Source organism: Ornithorhynchus anatinus, chromosome 5 (genome assembly GCF_004115215.2).
Source record: "Ornithorhynchus anatinus isolate Pmale09 chromosome 5, mOrnAna1.pri.v4, whole genome shotgun sequence".
NCBI classification, from domain to species: Eukaryota; Metazoa; Chordata; class Mammalia; order Monotremata; family Ornithorhynchidae; genus Ornithorhynchus; species Ornithorhynchus anatinus.
Genome location: NC_041732.1, coordinates 87,681,573 through 87,696,051, shown reverse-complemented (window position 1 = coordinate 87,696,051; position 14,479 = coordinate 87,681,573).

Here is a 14,479-nt window from a genome sequence, read left to right as displayed (position 1 = left end):
AAAAAAAAGCTCTCCAGATAGTCTGTCCCACCAGATCATAATTTGTATTAATTTTTGCCAGATCATATTTCCACACTCACAATCTCCCTAGAACCAGTTGCACATACACACAGGCCTCTCCTCCAAAGGTTGCCCATTCCTCTCTTCATTAAACAGAAACTCCTTACCATTGTCTTTAAGGTACTCACTCCTCTCCCTTGTCACTTTTCCTCATTCCTCTCCCAGTGGGACTCTACCCAAACACTTTGCTGCTCTAAAGCCAACCTTCTCATTTGTGCATCATTCTTGTCCTCACTGCTGACCTCTTACTCATACTCTCCCTCTTGCCTGTAAATTCTTCCCCCTATTTATCTGGCAGTCCACTGATCTCCCCATCTTCAAAGCCTTTCTGAATTCATATTTCCTTGAGAAGACCTTCCCCGATCAGTCTCTGATTTTCCCAGGCTCCAATCACATCTGCATCATCTATACACATGAGACCTCATCCCCAAAGCACTTAGGTATTCACTACACTTCCCAGCTTCTAAGCATTCATTTGCAGGTTTTTAAATTATATTGTTCCCACTATCTTTATTTTAATGTCTGTCTTCCTGACTAGATTATAAATTCCTTGAAGGCAGGGCATATTTTATTGCTGAATTGTACTTTCCAAGCACTTAGTACTATGCTTTGCACACCATATGCTCTCAATAAGTATGATTGAATGAATGAATGAATCTCTGCAAACTCCAATATACTCTCCCAAGTACTTAATACAGAGCTCTGCTGATGATAAATACTCAGTGGATTCTATTGATTGATAGTAGACACATAACTTACCTGCCAATTCAAACCCACATATTAAACCATGCTGCTTCCTGGACAAAGTACTTGCTCTTCATCCTATCAGAGGAGTTGCCTCATCTGTATGATAATTGAGTAACCTCTGACAAGCAGCATGGCATAGTGTGTAGAACATGGGCCTGGAAGTCAGAAGGTCATATCCAGCTCTGCTACTTGTCTGCTGTGTGATGTTGGGCAATTCATTTCACTTCTCTGCACCTCATTTACCTCATCTGTAACATGCGATTGAGACCGTAAACCCCATGTGGGACAGGGACTGTGTCCACCAGATTTGCTTGTATTCACCCCAGCGCTTAGTACCGTGCCTGACATATAGTAAGCACTTAACAAATACCATTACTATTATTACTGTTATTCAATGTGGAAGATGAAAAGTGGAATATGATGATCTATGGCACACTGCAGAGAAAAGACAAACTAAAGTGAATGAGGAATATATGCACCCCTCCTTTGGGTTCAAAGATGATGTCATCGATTCCAACCTAAGCCCCCATTTCCTACCGCTCCTCCTCCCCTACTCCCTCCCTCTGCTCTACCACTCTCCCTGCCTCACAGTATTTGTGTATATATGTACATATTTATTACTCTATTCATTTTATTAATGATATGTAGATATAATTTATTTATATTGATGCTATTGATGCCTGTTTACTGTACTTATTTTTTTTTTGTCTGTCTACTCCCTTCTAGACCGTGAGACCACTGTTGGGTAGAGACTGTATCTATTTGTTGCTGAATTGTACTTTCCAAGCGCTTGGTACAGTGCTCTGCACAAAGTAAGTACTCAATAAATACTATTGAATTAATGAATGAAAATAAATACAATTAATTCAATTCAATTCATGAATGAATAAATGCCACTACACTACACCACACCCAAAGGTAAGGCCAGACTGGAGATGTATTGGAAACTACTGGGCATGCCTCATATTGGACTGGGCCTCCACATTTTAGGCTAATCAAACTCTGTGAGCTGAACATGGGAGAGAGGATTTAATTTTTGGCTTTCAGATTGGTGGAAAAAGCAGAAAGGAGTAATGTCTTCTGGTTTCGTCTCTCTGCAAGGGATTCTAGAATGAAAGTGGCTCCAGGTAGGCCCTGTGGAAAGGGGTGCAAATATTGCAGGACCTACCCCTCAACCTCAGTGGAGAGGACATCTCGGATATCCAAGGAAGCACGGCAGTGGGGCCACATAGCACTTATGTACCTATCAGTAATTTATCTATATTAATGTCTGACTCCCCCTCTAGACTGAAAGGTCATTGCGGGCAGGGTTTGTGTCTGTTATATTGTTATACTGTACTCTCCTGAGCAATTAATACAGTGCTCTGTACACAGTAAGTGCTCAATAAATAAGATTGACTGACTGATTGACTGAAATTACCAAGGTGACTGAAGGCTTCCATCTCCATTTGATTCACTGTGCATTCCACCTATCACAGATTCCAATGGGACCTGAGCCTTGGAAGGAGGTCAAGCTTCCTGTCTGATAGTGCCTGGAATTTGGGCTCTGGGGATCTAAGTCATAAACAACAAGATTCACATCTATCACCAGGAGGAGTTCATTGAATCTCAAATTTGTACCTAAGCTGGTCTGGTAGAACTAAAACCAACACTCACCTTTCAATCAATCAATAATATTTACTGAGGGTCTATTGGGTATAGAGCACTATACCAAATGTTTAGGAGGGTATAAAAGAATCACTGATGTAATCCTTGGCCTCAAAGAATTTTCAATCTAGTGAGTGATACAGATCGTAAAATAGAATACATCAAACGTCTCCTTTCTTAACCATTTCCCTGCAGACAATAAGAAACCAAACTCGGTAGCTCATTTTCTTCTGTTTCATTTCTCTTTCATATGTAATTATATTCATAATGAGGATGATAACTCAAACAGCTGGAGTTGTTTAACGCACTGCAGACTAAATTAGTTTCACTAATTTCAAAATATTTAATCCATCATAGCCGCTGAAGATCATAGATATTAAGGGGGCATAACTCACAAGGGGAGATATTTATTTACTCTTATATATATATATATATATATATATATATATATATATATATATATAAACTTTTCAGGATGAGGAGATAATACTATTTGATTCTGATCTTATCAGAGTGCCATACAAAACACTTGCAAAATTCCATGACCATGATGGTGGTGGTGGTGGTGGTGGTGGTGAACAAGGAGAGTTGAAAAGAAAGAGCAGAAAAGTGTGCACCCAAATGATAGCAATTCAGCTAGCATGGGGAGGTTCTTAAGTGGGGAAAGAGGATGGGAGAAAGAAGGAGGAAAAGCAAAAGCTAAAAATGGAGGCTGTCTGTCCTCTCCTGGTTCTTCTCATCTCTCTAGCCATTCATTCTCAGTCTCCTTCATGGGGTCCTCCTCTGCTTCCCATCCCCTAACTGTGGGTGTCCCTCATGGCTCAGTTCTGGGTCTCCTTCTGTTCTCCATCGATAACCACTCCCTTAGAAAACTGATTCCTTCTCATAGCTTCAACTATCCCCTCTATGAGGATAATACCCAAATCTACATCTCTAACTCTGATCACTCTCTGCCTTGCATTTTCTCTTGACTTCAAGACATCTCTACTTACATATCCCCAATCACATCAAGCTTAACATGTCCAAAACAGAACTCCTCATCTTCCAACTCAAACCCCATCTTCCATTTGACTTTCCCATCACTGTAGATGGCACCACTATCCTTCTTGTCTCACAAGCCCAGAGCCTTGGCATTATCCTTGACTCCTCTGTCTCATTCAACCCACATATTCAATCCGTTACTAAATCCTGTCAGTTCCACCTTCACAACATCACTAACATCTGCCTTTTCTTTTCCATCAAAACTGCTACCATACTAATGCAATCTCTCATCTTATCCCACCTGGATTACAGCATCAACCTCCTTGCTGACCTCCCAGCCTCCTGTCTCTCCCAACTCCAGTCCATACTTCACTCTGCTGCCCGGATCATTTTTCTTCTAAAACTTTCAGAACATATCACCCCACTCCTCAAACAACTCCATTGATTTCCCATATACCTCTGCATCAAACAAAAACTCCTCACCATTGGCTTTAAAACACTCCATCACCTTGCCCCCTCCTACCTCACCTCCCTACTCTCCTACTACAACCCAGCCTGCACACTTTGTTCCTCTAATGCTACCTTTCTTACTGTGCCTTGATCTCACTTATCTCGCCACAAACCTCTACACCCTCCCTCCTTAAATCCGACAATTACCCCCCACTCCCTTTTAAAGCTTTATTGAAGGCACATCTCCTCCAGGAGGCCTTCCCTGACTTTCCTTTTCCTTTACTCCTTTCCTCTCACCCTCTCCCTTTGCATCACTCTGACTTGCTCCCTTCATTCTCCCCACCCCAGGCCCATAGCATTTATATACATATTGGTAATTTATTTATTCACATTAATGTCTTCCCCCTCACTCTAGACTTTAAGCTCTTTGTAGGAGAGAATGTGTCTGTTCATTGTTGTACTGTACTCTCCTAAATGCTTAGTATAGTGCTCTGAACTTTGTCATCACTCAAAAAATATGACTGAATAAAAGTTAAGGAAGGAATAGCCAAAATGCTGAAAAGAGTTTATTTCATCTGAGAGAAGTAGATAAAAAGGTTAATCATGTGGACTGGGGAAATAGCGTGGTCTAGTGAAAAGAGCATAGGCCTGGAATTTAGGAGACCTGGGGTCAAATCCCAGCTTCACCACTTGCCTGCTGTGTAACTTTGGTCAAGTCACTTCACTTCTTTGTGCTTTAATTTCCTTAACAGTAAAATTACTATTTAATCCCTGTTCTCTCTCTCCCTTAAACTGAGAGGCTCATGTTTGTAGATTGATGGTGTCTGATCTGATTATAATGTACCTGCCCCAGTGCTTAGTAGTGTGCTTGACACATAATAGGAACTTTACAACTACCACAATTATCATTATATGTCTGCCTGCTCTTTATTTTTTCCAGAAAACACGTTTAAAGTGAAAAAAGAGGGGAAAATCCATAGTAAAATAAGTCAATCATTCAATAATATCGAATAATAATAATAACTGTGGTATTTATTAAGCACTTACTATGTGCCAGACACAAGCAAATCTGGTTGGACATGGTCCCTGTCCCGCATGGGGCTCACAGTCTCAATTCCCATTTTACAGATGAGGTAACTGAGGCCCAGAGAAGTGAAGTGACTTTCTCAAGGTCACACAGTGGACAAGTGATAGAGTTGGGATTAGAACCCATGACCTTCCGACTCCCAGGCCCATGCTTTATCCACTACATCATGCTCTCATCTCTTTTGAGCCTGCTATGTGCAGAGCCCAGGCATAAATGCTGGGAAGGGTATAATAGAGGTAGAAGATATGATCCTTGTCTTCAGGCAGTTTTAAATCCAAAGGGAAAGACAAAATAATTGGCAGAAAAGAGGAAGAAGAACTTAAATAATAGATTGGGCAAATCAGTAGTAGAGAATGTAACATGCTATGGAAGACTGTTAGGGCATAAATGGTAGTGAGATGATAAATTAGAAGATTGATTTTGGAAAATGAAAATTAACTTCTGGAGGAGGAGGGCAGAACTGAAGTCCAGTGGATTTGAAAGGGGAGGGACTGAAAACTCGATGTAGGCGGGGAAGGTGTCTGTCACCTCTGTGGTACTGCACTCTTCCAAGAGCTTAGTACAGGGCTCAGCACATATTAAGCTGTCAGTAAATACCATTGGTTGACTGATTGATTGATTCCAGACAGGAGGAGGGGAGTGAACCAGGAGCTAGGGGCAAGATAGAAAGGAACAAAACAGAGAGAGTTAATTTGGGAGTTAGGCACAGTGTCAGATGGAGTAAAATTGGAAAAGAAAGTGAAGTAAAAGGGAGAGTGCTGATGAAATGACTTAAAGTAGGTAAAATTCATTTTCTATCTCCTTATCACTTGAAAAATAAAGCAAATTACAGTGGCTATGAACACTATCTATTCCAACATTTACCTTTCCAATCTGTTCAAAGATAAGGTCTTCATTAACAAACCAATTTGTGCATAAAATACTACTGAGACTATAATCAAAGCTCCTGTTGATGTCAAGGAAATCTCCCAATGAAGCAGAGGGACTAAGTTATTTCCTTGCAGTTTCACTTGTTTTAATAAGGTGAGTTTATACTTAAACATGATTAGCTACATGTAAACACAAATTAAATGTAGTTTTGTAAAGTGATTACTGTAGAATTCCAGCAAAATTGCCTCTATGATAGTAGTAGTGGAATTCACTTTCTTAAGTGTTATGAACCATCACTCTGATTCTCACTGGAAGGACAAAGAGGGTAACCATTTTTGTATAGGAGGAAATGTTTCAGTTAATTTAGTCTTTGTATGCAGCAAACTAATTGTTGTGGTTCTCTTGTAAGCATAATAATGATACATGCACTTTAATTGAGGTCATTACTAAGATTTATTGACACACATTTGCTGATGCTAGAATCTAAAGGTCAAAAAGTCAGGACAGTGACACAGAACTATCAGTTTTAAAGATTTGCTGCCAAGGATGAATCAATTTCAACAACACCATTTTAATTCCTAAAATTATTTGGCTTTGTTAATCCCAAATATCATTTTCCTAAAAACTGTTCAAATACTCAGTATCATTAAGACTTTATTCACCTTTCATGTGTTTACTCTCAAATGTAATACAATCAACATTCCATAACATTCTTAATGTATTGTGGAATCAAGGGGCATAAGAAGATGTGCCTTCAAAAGAAGCCAGGGATAATTTGGTTGTTTCATCAATCAGGGAAGAGCACTCTTTAAAGTTTTGCAATTGATTAATTGTAGACAATAAGAATGGACTCATCAAGGAAGATGTGTGCTCATGTCACATGTGGGTTAAATGATCATTTCAGAGAATTGGTCTCATCTGCTAAATAGCCCACCTGGCCTAGATACTCTTGCTTGACAAAACAGGGGAAGTGGACTCTTGTCCACACTGGCTAAAAAGAAAGAAGATGGAAGCTCGAGGGAAAGGGAATTTGCATTTCTAGGACAAGAGTTGCCATTCTATTTTGAGAAAAATCAGTCATTGTTTTTTGAGTACTTACTATATGCAGAGCACTGTTCTTGCTAAGCTTTTGGGAGAGTACTGTATAACAGAGTTGGTAGGCATGATCTTTGTCCACAAGAAGCTTATAGTCTAGAGGGGGAGACAGACAATATAATAAATTATGACTAATTACATATGTACTATGGGGTTGAGGATGGGGTGAATAAAGGATACAGATTCAAGTGCAAGGATGACACAAATAGGAGAGGGAGTAGGGGAAATAAGGGATAAGTCAGGAAAGCCTTCTTGGAGGTGATGTGATTTTAATTAGGCTTTGAAGGTAGGGAGAGAGATGGTCTGCCATATACGAGCCTAGTGGAAAGAGCTTGGGCCTGGGAGTCAGAGGACCTGGGTTCTAATCCAGGCACCACCATTTGTCCGCTAAGTGACCTTGGCCAAGTCATTTAGCTTCTCTGTGCCTCGTTACCTCATCTGTAAAATGAGGATTAAGACCGTGAACCCCATGTGTGACATGGAGTATGTCCAACCTGATATCTCATATCTACACCAGTGCTGAATACTGTGTTTGGCATATATTAAGTGCTTAACAAATGCCAATAAAAGAGAGAGAGGGAGACAAGATTGAAGTACAGTTAGTAAGTTGGCATGAGAGGAGCCAAGTATAAAGATTGGGTTGTATTTAGGAAATCGGTTCATTCATTTATTCAATCATATTTATTAAGTGCTTACTGTGTGCAAAGCACTAAACTGAGCACTTGGGAAAGTACAGTACAACAATAAGAGCGACAATCCCTGCCCACAGTGAACTCACAGTCTAGAGGGGGAAAACAGACAGCAATACAAATGAATAGACATAATACAAAATAAAATGACAGATATATACATATGTGCTGAGGGGCTTGGAGAGGGGGGAAGAGCAAAAGGAGTAACAGGGCAATGCAGAAGGGAGTGGGAGATGAGAAAAGTGGAGCTTAGTCAGTGAGGTAAGATAGCTGGGGGAAAGTTGATTGAGTGCTTTAAAGCCAATAGTAAGGAGTTATGTTTGATGTGAAGGTGGATGGAGGCTGGATGGAGGCTGGCTGAAGGCTCCTGAGGAGAGGGAAAATGGACTACACTTCTTTTAGAAAAATGATTTGGACAGCAGAGTAAAGTATGGACTGGAGTGGGGAGAGAGAGAAGTAAGGGAGGTCAGCAAGGAGTCTGTCTGATTCAGTAGTCAAGGTGAGACAGGATAAGTGTTTGGATCAACCTTATATCATTTTGGATAGAGGAAAGGATGGACTTCAGTAACGGTGTGACAATAGAGCCAACAGGATTTGAAGACAGATTGAATATGTGGGCTGAATGAGAGAGATAAGTCTAAGATAATGTCAAACTTATGGGCTTGGGAAAGAGGGAGGTTGGTGGAAGCAGCATGGTGTAGTGGATAGAGAGCCAGGCTGGGAATCAGAAGGTCATGGGTTCTAATCCCAGCTCTGCCATTTGTCTGCTGTGTGACTTTGGGGAAGTCACTTCATTTCTCTGATTCTCAGTTATCTCACCTGTAAAATGGACATTGAGACCGTGAGCCCCACATGGGTCAAGGACTATGTCCAACTTGATTTGCTTGTATCCACCCCATTGCTTAGTACAATGTCTGAACATAGTAAGCACTTAACAAATACCATCATTATTATTAAATTGATAGGAAAAACAAGGGGAGGACAGGGTTTGGGTGTTACCATGAGGAGTTCTATTTTGGACTTGTTAAGGATGAGAAGTCAGCAGGATATCAAATTATAGACATACAGAAGGCAGAAAGAAATATGAGACTTCAGAGAAGGTGAAATATCAGGGCTGGAGATGTAGATTTGGGAATCATCCACATAGAGATGACAGTTAAAGCCATGGGAGCAAGTGTTTTTCAAGGGAGTGGGTGTAGATGGCAAATAGAAGGTACCTAGAACTGAGCCTTGAGAGACTCCCACAGTTAGGGGAAGGAAAACAGAGGTGGAGCCCATCAGAGAGACTGAAAATGAGCAACCAGAGAGTAGGCTCTCTCACCTTCCAGACTGTGAGCCTGTTGTTGGGAAGGGATTGCCTCTATCTGTTGCCGAACTGTACTTTCCAAGCATGTAGTACAGTGCTCTGCATACAGTAAGTGCTCAATAAATGTGATTGAATGAATAAATGAATGAATGAACCAGGAGAGGACACTGTCAAAGGCAGTTGAGCGGTCAAAAAGGATTAGGATGGAGTAGAAACCATTGGATTTGGCAACAAGATCATTGATGAGCCCGTCATTAGGCAGGGATTGTCTCTATCTGTTGCTGAATTATACATTCCAAGCACTTAGTACAGTGCTCTGCACATAGTAAGAGCTCAATAAATATTACTGAATTAAATGAATGAATGGTGACCTCTGAGAGGGCAGCTTCTGTAGTGTGAAAGGGGCAGCAACCAGATTGAAATGGGTCAAGGAGAGAATTGGAAGAGAGAAAGTGGAGGGAGCTGATATAAGACAACTCACTCAAGGAATTTGGAGAGGAATGATAGAAGGTAGATGGGGTGATAACCAGAGGGAGCTATGGAGTCAAGAAAGGGTGGTTTTAGGTTAGGGGACACATGAGCGTGTTTGAAAATAGTGGGGAAGAAGCCATTGGAAAGTGAACATTTGAACATGGTTAATATAGAATGTTTTCCTCCTGATGAAAGCAATATCATTTTCTTCACCCAGAAAGTTCTAGAACTGGAATTCCTCTTTGGGCCACCTGCCCAAGACCTTTTCTTTGGTGAAACCTAACCCAGCCATTGGTGTTAGTAGTAACAGTAGAGAAGCAGCATGGCATAGTGGATAGAGCACAGGCCTGGGAGTTGGGAGGTCATGGGTTCTAATCCCACCTTTGCCACTTGTCTGCTGTGTGATCTTGGGCAGGTCACTTCACTTCTCTGTGCCTCAATTACCATAATACCATAATTATTATTATTGGTAGGAGGAGGAGGAGCATTTATTAAGTGCTCATTGTATGCAGAGCACTATATCAATGCTGGGAGAGAATACAGAGTGTAATGAAAACTACTTTAATACCCCAAGGTGTGGTGGATGTGGTGTTTCCTAGAGGCTCAAATTAGTAAGGAGCTCTAAGGCAGCACCTTTCCTCAAAGTAATTGTTGATAATAATAACTGTGGTATTTATTAAGTGCTTACTATGTGCCAGGTACTGTACTAACAGCTGGGGTGGATTCAAGCAAATCAGGTTGGACACAGTTCCTGTTCTGCATGGGTCTCACAGTCTCTGTCCCCATTTCACAGATGAGTTAACAGAGGCACAGAGAAGTGAAGTGACTTGCCCGAGGTCACGCAGCAGACGTTCAGCAAAGAGTAATATGCAATTACCTTCTTCATGTAGACTGGAAATAGTTTTCTCCCTGGATATTTGAAAATCCCAAGGATTTATTGAGAGGAACATTTTATATGAGGAGATGTTGAAAGCAAAGATCAGTGAAGCTGGAAATTTTTGTCCTTTTGTCTTTCAGTTTGTACATTTCTAATAAATAAAACAGAGTTATGCTGGTAACCTACAAAATATTTTTCAACATATTGGAGTCTTTCTGCAAACAACTGATTCATTTTTTTAAATTAATTGGGTGAGTTAATGAGGAGAAGGAGGATATTGTCTGAGTCAATAAAGATTTGCTTAATCTGCCCAAATATGGCCCAGGGAACATGAAATTAACTGCAAATAAAACAAAAAAATGGAAGTATTGGAAAAAAACAAAACAAACATGAACAATTAGACTGTAAGCAACGGGAGTTCGGTGTAAATGAGTTTTGTTAACTGAAATGGAGCAAATAGCTGAAATATTAGCCATGCCTGGAAGCCATCAAACCCCCACAGCGGTGCTGATTTCCTTATGCATCCAGCTCTCTTTAGTCAGTTTCCTTATAAAGTATCCTAGACCTGAGGTAAATTAAAAAAACACACAACATATCCAAGAGCCTTAATGCCAGCCCCAAGGAGGTCTGTAAGTGTAAATTCAATCTGCTTTGTCCTCTTGATAGTAAGTATTTTGCTATTTGCTCTTTAAGATGGCTTTGGCTCTTTTTCTCCTTGTCCCAGAGTAAACATTTCATTTTTGGTGGAAAGGGAGGAAGCATTTTATAAAACATTTAAACCAAAGTGATGCTAAATTATTCTCTGACTCCCTTTCTTTGGTGGGGAATCTCTCTGGGGATTTGTTTCTGCCAGCCAGATGCCAGATCTTTGTTTTCTAGACTGCAACATTGGTGACTTGGAATTCAATTAAGTCTCTCTCATGTCAGGTCACATTAAATGATAGTTCAAATTTTGTTCCTTTGACATTAACAAGAGTTAAAATTCATAGGTGATACCTTATCAGATGTCAAAAAACTAAACCAATAGGGAAGTTCTAACATTTGTCAAGAAAATAAAAATAGAGAGTGGGGATGATATAGCATGGCTCATTATTTGGAAATAGTATTCATTTGCTCATCTAACTCTTATATAACTGAGATTCAAGAGACTCATTATGTACTTTGTATATACAATTTAGAATTGAGGATTAAAGCCTATTAGGCTTCAAATTTTAATGAATAACTTCTTTTTAAGATTGTATAACTGTAAAATTGAAAAGGGTAATGAAGTACTGGATACAATACAGAAAGGACTTCCAGAGCAACTTTGAATAAGGGTCACAGAGTCAGCAACTGGTTCATTTTTCTAAACAACTAGAATCTTATGATTTTTTACACTGTTTTTCTCTCTCTACAGTTAAGCAGATTATCAGTGATTAACATATAATATATATATGATACACTTCAAATAACATATAATTAACATAACCAGTAGTATAACTATTATATACATTAAGCCAAAATGAAGAATTATTCTCTTTAACATTCTTACACGATAATTTATCACTAATTACAGATGGTGATTCTTGGGAGTCAGAGGTTGTGTGTTCTAATCCCGACTCTGCTGCTTGTCAGCTGTGTGGGGGCAGGTCACTTGACTTCTCTGTGTCTCAGTTACCTCATCTGCAAAATGGGGATGAAGACTGTGAGCCCCATTTGGGACAACCTGATAAACTTGTATCTCCCTCAGTGCTTAGAACAGCGCTTGGCACATAGTAAGGGCTTAACAAGTACCATCATTATTATTAGTGATATTGTAGAATAAAGCCTTAGGTCTGAGAGTCAGGGGATCGGGGTTCTAAACTTTGTTCCACCATTTGGCTTCTCTGTGATCTCTGTGGCCTCAGTGCCTTCATCTCTAAAATGGGGGTCCAATATCTGTTCTCCTGACCCCTTATTCTGTGAGCCTTGGTGTGAGACTGTGAAGACTTCGTTCCATCTGATTACCCTATATCTTTCCCATAATTTAGCACTGTGCTTGGCACATAATAAATCAATCAGTGGTACTGAGTACTTACTGTATGCAGAGCACTGTACTCAACCCTTGGTAAAGTACAAGACAATTGAGTTGAATCTTGCCCACAAAAAGCTTATAGTCTAGTAATCACTTAGCAGACACCACAATTATTATTAATACTACATATGTCTGCCACTTTTCAAAAACCTTCAGTGCTTTGAAGCATTCAATTAGCTCTCTTGCTCCTGCTTATTCACTTTCTTCTCCCACACCTGAGCTTGCAATCAATCAATAAAATGTATTTAGTAAGTGTTTACTGTGTTCAGATCAGCTGACACTCTTTGCCCCTCTAATGCTAACCTTCTCACTGTGCCTTGATCTTGTCTATCTCTCCAATGAACCATGGCCCACCTCCTGCCTCTGGCCTGCAATGCCCTCTCTCCTCAAATCCTACAGACAATTATTCTCCCCTCCTTCAAAGCCTTCTTGAAAGCGCACCTCCTCCAAGAGTCCTTCCCTTACTGAGCCTTCCTTTCCTTTTTTTCTCACTCCCTTCTGCATCACCCTGACTTGCTCCCTTTATTCATCCCCCCTTCACCAGCCCCATAGCACTTATGTACATATCTGTAATTTATTTATACCAATGTCTGTCTCCCCCTCTAGACTGTTCATTGTGGCCAGATAGTATATCTGCTTATTGATATATCGTACTCTCCTAAGCACTTAGTATAGTGCTCTGAACACAGTAAGCACTCAATAAATACTACTGAATGAACAAATGAATAAGTGAACTAAGTACATGGGAGAGACCAATACAATAAAGTTGATAGATGTGATCTTTGCCCACAAGGAGCTTGCAGACTACAGTAGGAAATGCACATTAAAATAAATTACAGATAGGCAAAAAAGGAGAGTATAAGGATACATACCCCAGTGCTGTGAGGCTGGTGGGCTATGAACATCAAGGGCTCCAAGGGTCCAAGTGCATAAATTGACCCAGAACAGAAGGCAGCTGGGGAAATGAGGGTTTAGCCAGGGAAGGCCTCTTAATCACTAGATCAATAGATTATTAATAGATCAATAGGCATCAATAGATCAATAAATGATATTTGATGAGCATTTATTGGGTGCATAGTACTATACTAAATACTTGGAAAAAGTACAATACAATAGAGTTGGAAGACACGACCCCTGCTCACAATCAGAAGCAGCATGGTGTAGTGGATAGAGCATGGGCCTGGGAGTCAGAAGGTTGTGGGTTCTAATCCCAGCTCTGTGAGACTTTGGGCAAGTAATTTCATTTCTCTATGCCTCAGTTACCTCATCTGTAAAATGGGTATTGAGACTGGGAGCTCCATGTGGACCAGGGACAGTGTCCAACCTTATTTGCTTATATCTACCCCAGTGCTTAGTACAGTGCCTGGCATACAGAAAGCACTTAACAAATATCACAATTATTATTAGAGAATGAAAGACATTAAAATAAACTAAAGGGAGGGGAGAATGAATGAAAGTAAGGATATACACATAAATGCTGTGGGTCTGAGGTGCAGTGGGTATCAAGTGTTCAAGGGGTACAGGCCCAACTGCATAGACAACAAAGAGGGGAAGGAGGGTAGGAGATATGGGGCTGAGTTAGGGAAGCCCTCTTGGAGGAAATATGATTTTAGAGGGCCTTTGAAGGTGGGGAGAGAGATGGTCTGTCAGAAATGAAGGAGAAGAAAATTTCGGGCTAGAGGGAGGATATGTGCTAGGGATTGGCAGTAGGATAGAGGAAATTGAGGTGCAGAGAATGAAGAGAGAAGGTTGGGTTGTGTTAGGAGATCAGCAAGGTAAGGTAGAATGGGGAGAGTTGATCAAGTGACTTAAAGCAGTAAGAAATGTTTATTTGAAACACAAGTGGGTGGGCAGCCACTGGAGGTTTTTAAGGAGTGGGGAGATGTCAGCTCACCATGTTTCTGAAAACTTGATCTGGGCAAAGCATGAGGTATGGACTGGAGAAGGGAGAGACAGAATGCAAGGAAATAAGAGAGGAGTCTGATGCAGAAGGCAAGGTGGCATATGATTCAGTGCTTGGATCAGCGTGGAAGCCATTTGGCTGGAAAGAAAGGGGTAGATTATAGAGTTGCTGTGAGGGGTTTGCTAGATTGAATAGGCAGACTGAATGTGAGAGATGAGTTGAGGATCATGCCAAGATTACAGG